This window comes from Phocoena sinus, chromosome 13, assembly GCF_008692025.1.
Source record: "Phocoena sinus isolate mPhoSin1 chromosome 13, mPhoSin1.pri, whole genome shotgun sequence".
NCBI classification, from domain to species: Eukaryota; Metazoa; Chordata; class Mammalia; order Artiodactyla; family Phocoenidae; genus Phocoena; species Phocoena sinus.
Genome location: NC_045775.1, coordinates 88,193,984 through 88,202,913, shown reverse-complemented (window position 1 = coordinate 88,202,913; position 8,930 = coordinate 88,193,984). Strand labels below are relative to the sequence as shown.

The 8,930-nt window shown below is 50.8% G+C and overlaps 1 protein-coding gene across 1 annotated transcript in view; it reads left to right on the top strand.

Annotated features, from left to right (window-relative positions):
- The first annotated feature begins 365 nt into the window (after window positions 1–365).
- Window positions 366–8,930, top strand: part of TGFBRAP1 (transforming growth factor beta receptor associated protein 1) — a 44,470-nt gene continuing 35,905 nt past the window's right edge. The window contains 1 exon segment of the mRNA XM_032652731.1: window positions 366–474. The gene's annotated coding sequence lies outside the window, so the exon portion shown is untranslated.

The following is an 8,930-nucleotide window of genomic DNA, read 5'->3' as shown; positions in this document are numbered from 1 at the left end:
GTGATGGATGGGTGGATGGATTCATTCATTCCTTCAGCAGGTGCACTGCCCAGCGCCGTCGCGGTGCTAGAAGCAGGGCGGCGAGCGAGTCCGGCAGGCCGCGGGGGAGGAGAAAGCGCGGCCCCGACAGCGGCAGCCTCGCCGCGTTACCGACCCCGCCCTGCGCCCGGTGGGCTCCGCTCGAGCGCCCGCGGGGATCGGCGCGTCTCCCCCCGGACCCCCGAGGCAGGCGCGCCGGGAGCCCTGCAGACCCCCGGCACCTGAGGCCGGAGGGGCGTTCCCCTCCCCGTAGCCCGGCCCGGGGCGGAGTCTGCAGGCGACGCGGGGCAGCAGGCCGGACGGGGCCTGGCGCTCCCGCCCTCGGCCGTCCACGTGACGGGAAGCGGCGGGGCCGGGCTGGAGCCGGGGCCGGGGCCAGGGCCCAGGAGCGCGCAGCCCGGGGCGCGGGGCCCGGAGCAGCCGGAGCGCGGGCCGGTGAGCGCAGGGCGGGCAGGGAGCGCGGGGAGGGTGGGGCTGGGGTCGGCAGGGGCTGGTGGGCGGCGGCCTGCGGGCAGGTGCGCGGACAGGTGCGCGCAGGCAGGTGCGCGGGTGGCGGGCGCGCGGCGCCGGGAGGGGGCGGCTGTGCGGCTGCGCGCTTTCGGGGCAGGGAAGACCCGAGACTTGGTCCGGCTTTGGGTGGGCTTTCGCTGTTCTGGAGGGAGGAGCCCGGCGGGACGACACCCCGTGCCCCTTGCCCGTCTCCCCTCCACCCTTGCGTGCGATGGTTTTGTCGCTGTGCTTGACGTTTCCTGGAGCTCGTGGGATTTGAGGGTGCAGATTCCGGGCCACATTCGGGCCTGTTTGGCCTGTACTGGGAGACGGGGCAGGGGTGCGATGGGAGGAGGGGGGATCTCGCCCCTGTTCTCCCCTGGGACGGAGGTACGGGTGGAAGGAAGTTGAGTTCTCCGCTTCTCGCCTCCTGTGTTTTAAGGGGTGGCTTTCAAGACACAAGCTCCCGCCTGCGGTTGCCCGCACCTGCCATTGCTTCCGCCACGGGCTGCTGGGTGACCATCACCCCCCAGGCCCTACCTGGCCGCTGGAAATGGGGGTTCACACAGCGCCTCTTAATGCACACGGACTGTACTGGGTGCTGGGGTCCCAACCTGTCGGATCAGGGTTCCATCCTTGAGAAAGCTCTTGGGGAGGGCAGGCAGCCGCGGGGACAGTGGTGGCAGGTGAAGACCTGGGGAGAATGTGTGAGGAGGGTCCGCTGCGGTGTGAGCTGGCAGACCCTGGCCCAGAGCTCACGGCTGGAGGCGCCCCCCGAGCCCACTACCCCTCCTCTGGCCGCGCTTCTCTGTTGGTCAGCCGGAAACTCCAGCCCTATGGTCGGATAGGAAGGAACATCTGGCCAGCTGCTTCCTTTTCTTTTTCCTTCCATTTCTGACAGCCACACAGCCTCAGTGGTCACCGAAGCGGCCTCTGATGTGTGGCCCTAGAGGCTGTCTACCGCTAGCCTTCTCAGGCCCCATTCCTTTGTGAAAAGGGGCCGTGCTGCTCCATGGCGGTGGTGGGCTTGGAGCTGCAGGTTCAAACGCTGACGCTGCCACTTCCTAACTGGGAGCCCAGGGCATTCACTGGACGTTCTGAGCCTCACTTTCTTCAATCAAAATAGGGGGAATATGAGGAAAGATACATGCATTCCAGGAAGAAAATGTGCATCGGGCACAGAGCCTGGCACTTAGTAGGTGCTCGATGAATTATTGTTACTAAATAGAAGCGAGGATGCGGGGTGGTAGCTGTCTCAGCTCTGAAGTCCGTGGTGTTGGCTCTGAGTAACCGTTAACCCAGTGAGGGCTCTCCTCTGGGGTGAGACTCCCCGGGGGCTCTGAACTCCAGTTTGCTGTGCCCATTTTACAAAGACACGGGGGACAGGTGTGGTGCTAGCCCTCGCCTTCAGGTACGTCCTCTGCCTTTTCTCTTCCACTCAGACGGTGAACAGCAGTCCTTGGGTCCTACAGGTGGAGGCAAGTTGCCGTCCACTGCGGGCTCCCAGGACGCTCCAGCCTCTGCCTAACCCTCCAGTGACAGGGATTTTGTCAGGAACCTGTTCTTCCCTCAGGCAGCTCCAGTTGACAAGTTTTAAAAGCACAGAGCTCACTGTTTAAAAAACGTGAAATTTCCAGGCCTGATTTGCAGCTAGCATTTCTGTTCATAAAAAAAAAGTAGTTATTATGGTTTATTCCTTCACGCTAATATTAAAATTTTGTGATCCTTTAAGAAGACTCGAGGAAATTTGACTTAACGAGTTAAGCATCTTGGTCTTGGTCTTAGTTCTCATTAGAAATACATTAGTCATTTGTGGTAGCCAGGTGTTTGTATACCGCCCGACAGTTTGGCCTGTACTTTATAACTTATCTCCTCTGTGGCAAACCTGACCCATTTTCCTTTCTTAAACAATACTGTACTACAAAATGGACGTAGAAGTAACAAGTTAATTTGGGGCTACCCCGAATGAGCTGGAGTGCCCCATGCAGAAGGGCAGGAGTAGTCACTGAGCGTGTTGTGAAGTCGTGCAGCTGATTTGAGATCAAGATCTTTTGATAGTCAAGTAGCTGCTGTTGGGTAAATCAAAGATTCAGGAAAAATAACATGTGGAAGAGGACAATTGCCTAGCATCCAGTAGGCCCTCAGTGATTCTTATGATGGTTTGAAGGTCCAGTATTGAGGAAGACGTTACAAAGGAAATGCCTGGAGATCCACACTCCTCCTCTGCTCTTTTCCGCCTCCTCTGCCCCGCCCTTCCCAAATCCCTGCTTCAGTTATAACTGCTGATGTTGCTGTTCCAGGACGCATATGATATATATACACAGAGACACGCAAATGCATATATGTGGTAATATGTATGTGTACATACACTTGTGTGTGTATATTTACGTATCTATGTATTTAAAGAATTCTGATTAGTGTCGCCCAGGAATAAGGGTCCCAGCTATGAATAGTTACGTATAGGTACGTACTGGGAAACGATCAAGATGACAAGTTAGTCGTTCGGCCTTAGCTGTCTTTTTTCTTCTGTTTTAAGATACTCTTTCAGGTCACTGAAACAGGTTTATTGTGATGTAACTAGCCTTATAATATCTCTGTCGCATGAGTGCAAAAGAGAACATTAAATGGTCATCCAGTGGTGTCCTGATTTTCAAAAGGGGGAAAAGTTGTCTTTGGTGCAGGTTGGTAAATGTGTTGTCGATTCCTGGCGGATTTCAGGACCGGGTCACTGAGCAGCTGGCTGTGAGAGCTGAGAGAACCACAGGGGCAGCATGGGCTGCAGTCCCTCAGAACAACTGACGCCACAGAAACGTGTGTCCCGTTTAGGTAAGATTACCGGGCTAGCGGGGAAACGTGTCCGCGTGTCCCTCTGTATCTGAGGTCGAGCAAGGCGGTGCTGACTGCACTCCATTTGGGAGGAAGCGTTTATTTGTGACACAGGTTGTTGAGGGGGCGAGGCGTTTGGCCACAGAGAAACGTTAGAAGGGAGGGTGAGGCGGGTCCTGGGGGCCCTCTTCTAGCCTCGGGATGGAAAGCGAGGACCTACTGCTGAGGGTCCCCCGGGGAGGGCCTCACACCATGGTGCCCCCCGTGTCTGGGGTTGTCTGAGTTCTCTTCGGGGATCCGAAGTCACACTCGCCCCCTTTGGTCAACGCAGTAGGAAGAACATGGCCTTGGAGTCAGAAACAGAAACGGGGCTGAAGTCCCAGTTTCTTCACCTGCGGCTTTGTAGCCTCTGTGCCCACAGTGACACCCGCCTCTCGAAGCGAAGCATCTGTCCAAACCCAGGGCCCAGGGCCGCAAACAGCTGGTGCCCATCCTTCATCCAGACTCAGAGCGGCCTTGAGCCTGGGGTGGGCAGTGTGGTGCAGTGGTTAGGGCCCCGCTCTCCGTGGTCCTTCAGCCTGTGAGAGCTCCATCTCCCCCTGCGGAGTGGAGTGACGGGAGTGCTGGCCTGGTCGGCCACCGCGGTGAGCTGGAAGAGCCCGCTTGATCCGGAGCCTGGCACGTGAGGAGCATCGCAGGGGTTGTGGCTCCCCTAGGATACTGTTATCACTACCCTGTCCTCCACAGGAGCCAGAGAATAGCCCAGAGGGAGCACGTGATCCACCCAGATTCAAGAAGGGGACAGGCCCAGAGGCTTTAAGTGACTTGCCAGGAATACACTCTGTTCACCTGAGTCCATCCCAGACTTTCCCGGCTACCCTGGTCCAGCGTCTGCTCAGTCTTTTCCCTGGGTCCACGAGAAACTGGCCCCGAGCTTGCTTCTTAGCCTCCATGGGAGAGAGGCCAGGTGACCTGCGGTGTTGTGAGCCCTCCTTTCCGGCCTCTCCACTCAGCTCCGTCCTCTGGGCCTCAGCTGTCTCTCCTGATCTTACGGGACCAACGTGATAACCTGTTGGCATGGGGTTGAAAACAGCCGGTGAAACTTGGGAGGCTGTGTATGTCCCCCCCGGCCCTTTCCTGGAACGTGAGAATGTGTGACAACTTTAATTCCCTTGTAGGTTTGATATTTTCAGACCTGATTTCAGTAGAACTGCTATTTTCAGTTTTCCCAAAGATTTCCCCCTTCTAGAGTATTGGTATCTCAGGTCTTTATAAATGTGTTTACCCAGGTTAATCGAGAAACTTCTTAAGAAACTTTTTTCTATGAAAGTCTGTTGTTAAAATGGCAAAATAAAAAATTTTTTAATGTTGCATTTGTAGAAATACTGTAAGTGACAGGCAGATTCAAGGAATGCAAGCTCTCTTACAGCTAACGCCTGAACTCCTCTGACCAGTGGCAAGCTCTCGGAGGGTCTCTGCCGTGCTCCCTGGGCCCACTTCCAAGACTCTGACGCCCAGTCAGAGTCTTTCTTTCTTCTTCAATTTCTTGGCCGCACCCTGCGGCATGCAGGATCTCAGTTCCCCAGCCAGAGATCAAACCCGTGCCCCCTGCGGTGGAAGCGTGGAGTCTTAACCACTGGACCGCCAATGAAATCTATTTTCTGATGAATGGTTTCCATCCCTTGAAATGATGCCCAGGGAGTGGTTTTTGCCCCCGATCCCTTTTGACAACTGGTGGGTTTGTAGAGCACCTCACGTGCTTGCAGACGTAGACATGGCTTTCCAGCTCAAGTGCCTCAGAATTCAAGGATTCAGAACTGAATGTAGCTAATAAAACAAGTGACTGATGTGGGATAATATGAATAGGTTAATGACTAACTTCTCTTTATAAGTAAGAGGAAAGGTTGGCCAAGTTTACATTTTTTTTTTTTTTTTTCTATATGCAGGCCTCTCAGTGTTGTGGCCCCTCCCGTTGCAGAGCACAGGCTCTGGATGCGCAGGCTCAGTGGCCATGGCTCACTGGCCCAGCCGCTCCACAGCATGTGGGATCCTCCCGGACCGGGGCACGAACCCGTGTCCCCTGCATCGGCAGGCGGACTCTCAACCACTGCGCCACCTGGGAAGCCCCCAAGTTTACATTTTTAAGGATTTCGCATCTTGTGATCAGTTTGGAGTTTATCTTTTAGGCAGTGGCACACTTTCCGAAGCGCTTTAAGGGGGGTGATGACGTGATGTTTGAGATGTGAGGTCCATGGTCCTGCCCATCTTCCTGTGTTGGCTTAGAATCAGGCCTGTCTGGTCCAAACGTTAGAATGACCGTTTGATCTCTGTTCACTTATAAAGGACTATCAGAAAATTTTTAAAAAATGTAAAATGGGACAATAGAAAATCTGCCTTTAGGTAAAGTGTCCTTTTTAAAATGTAGGTAAGAATTAATCTTTAGCTGGTCCATAGGGAAGCACCTCCTGGGATAGGGCTGTGATACCCATTGATGGGTTTTTACCTCTAAAGTGATACATCTCTGATGCACATATGCTGCGTAGGGCTCTATAGAGTTTGTTTTATTTTAAAGTGTTGATGTAATCCTCAAATGTGTGATTCTTTGCAGACACACAGGATGCCATGCCCATCTTAAGGCTGTTCTCATATTATGTGAGCGTTCTGTGACAGGAGGTAACAGTGTCCTTTGGTTCAAGAAAAGTAGTTATTGGCGAGGATCCCATCTTAATAAATAGCACTTTGTCATAGCATTCTTTTAGCAGGATATATTTATTTCTGGCTCAGATCGGGAGTCTATATGTATATATATATTTTTTTCTTTGTTTAATCTTGTAACCTTGGGTCTACGAGTGTCTTTCTGCGTCTAGATAATCTTTCTACCTCAAACATTGCTTTTATTCCATGTTTATTCTTTCTGCTGTGACTTTTACCCGCGGCGTGGAGCATTTCCATTGCTCCAGGTTCTTGCAAATCCCCAACGTCATAGGACTTCAGAGGTGTTGTCCGCTTGATGGATATGCAGCAAAGTCTCCTTGTAGCTGCAATTCCAGATGGTTCTACAGGTTAATCACTCCTCCACGGCTGCTGGCCATTCACGTCTCCGCTTCTGTGAGAAGCCGGATCACCTTTTGCCCGGTCTTCTGTGAGATTCGTGTTATTTTCTTCCTGTGCGAGTTCTCTGGACCATCCGGGCGTGTTTTCGTCAGACGTGTGAGGTCAGCGTCTTCTCCCCCATCCTCATGTTTCTTCATCTTAACTTTTCACTTTCTTTTTTTTTTTTTTGCGGTACACGGGCCTCTCACTGCTGTGGCCTCTCCCATGGCGGAGCACGGGCTCCGGACACGCAGGCTCAGCGGCCATGTCTCACAGGCCCAGCCGCTCCGCGGCACGTGGGATCTTCCCGGACCGGGGCACGAACCCGTGTCCCCTGCATCGGCAGACGGACTCTCAACCACTGCGCCACCAGGGAAGCCCAACTTTTCACTTTCTTGATGGTATCTTTTGAAGAACGTAGGTTTTACATTTTAACGTGAATAAATTTACCTTTCTCCCTAGGGTTTGTGCTTTTTTATCTTATTCTAGAAGTTCTTCCCTACCTTAAGGTCATTAACATATTTTCCCCTATTTTCTTCTCAAAGTTTTAAAGTTATGCCTTCCAAACTTAAGACTCTTCATCCATCTGGAATAGTTCTGATGTATGGTATAACGTAGGAGTCTGGTTTATCTTTTTTCTTCTGGGTGGATATCCAGTTGCCCAGCACTGTTTACTGAGTAGGTGAGTGCCCTGTGACATGCAGTGCCACCTCTGCCATATTTCTAGGTTCCGTATATGCACGGTCTGTTTCTGAGCCCTCAGGTATGTTCTCTTGGGTTCGTCCTTTACCAGCACCACATTATCCCAATAGCCATCACTTTATATTTCATCTTATCTGTTGAGTCAAGTCCCCTTACCTTACCTTTTTCAGAAGTGTCTTGCCTTTTTTGGTCCTTCTTTGCATATGAATTTTATAGTCTTCATGTTGAGTTATACACACACACACACAGATACACACATATATACCTGTTACAATTTTATTGGAATTGCAGTTTTTTCTCTGGGTCTTTTAGGGGCAAGTTTGCTTTTTATGGAAGCAGAATTTGCATACAGTAAAATACGCCGAACCTAAGCGCACAGTTCAGTGAATTTTGACAAACCCATACACCTGTGCAACCAATGCCTCAAACAAGACGTAGGATATTTGTGTCACCCCAGAAAGTTCCCTTGTGTCACCCCTTTCTTTCCAAAGTAACCACTGTTCTGACTTCTATCACTATAGATGAGTGTTGCCTGCTTTTGAACATCATATACGTGCAGACACACGTATGTGTATAGTTTCTTTCATTCAGTGTTTTTGAGGTTCATCCATGCTGTTGGCTTCAGGGGTGGTTTATCCTTTTTATTTCCAAGTTGTATTCTGCTTTGTGAATACTCCACGTATGGGTACAAATGGGTAAAGCTGAACTGTTTCCTGTTTTGGGCTATTATGAAGAAGGCTGCTATGCACATTCTTGTACAAGTCTTATTGTGGGTGTTGGCATGTACTCTGGAGAAATGGAAACATTAAGAGCGGAACTGCCGGGTGACAGGATATATGCGTGTTTAACTTTGTAAAAGACCACCAGATTTCCAAGGCAACAGTACCATTTTATCCTCCTTCCAACAAAGTATGAGATTTCCAGTTGTCCTTTATCCTCATTAACTCTTAGTGTTGTCAGTCTTTTTTTTTTTTTGCGGTATGCGGGCCTCTCACTGTTGTGGCCTCTCTCGTTGCGAAGCACAGGCTCCGGACGCGCAGGCTCAGCGGCCGTGGCTCACGGGCCCAGCCGCTCCGCGGCACGTGGGATCTTCCCGGACCGGGGCACGAACCCGCGTCCCCTGCATCGGCAGGCAGACTCGCAACCACTGCGCCACCAGGGAAGCCCATGTCAGTCTTTTTAATTGTCGCCATTCTAATAGGTGTGAAATGGTATCTCATGGCTTAAAATAGATTTCTCTGATGGCTAATAATGGTGAACATCTTTTCACGTTCTTATTGGTCATTCACATACCTTCACTTTTGAATCTTTTTCCCATTTAACAACTAAAGTTGTCTTTGTATTATTGGTTGGTGGGAGTTCTTATATATTCTGGAAAATGAGCCCTTTGCCTGATATGTATATCACAAATTTTTCTCCCAGTCTGGGGCTTGGCTATTCATTTCCCTAATGGTGTCTTTCAATGGATACACATTTTAAATGTTTATAAAATCCAGTTTATCACCTCTTTTTCTTTTCTGGTTAGTGCTTTTTGTATCCTAAGAAATCTTTATATACCCCGAGGCCCCAAAGATATTCTTCTACCTTTTCTTCTAGAAGATTTATAGTTTTAGCTTTTGCTTTTAAAATAATTTGATGCATCTCAGATTAATTTCTGTACATGGGATGAGGTAGGGGTAATTGAGGTTAATTCTTAACCCCATTGAAGGTTATCCACATGTTCCAGTGCCATTGATGGAAATGATTTTACTTTCCCCACTGAATTTCATTGGTGCCTTTGT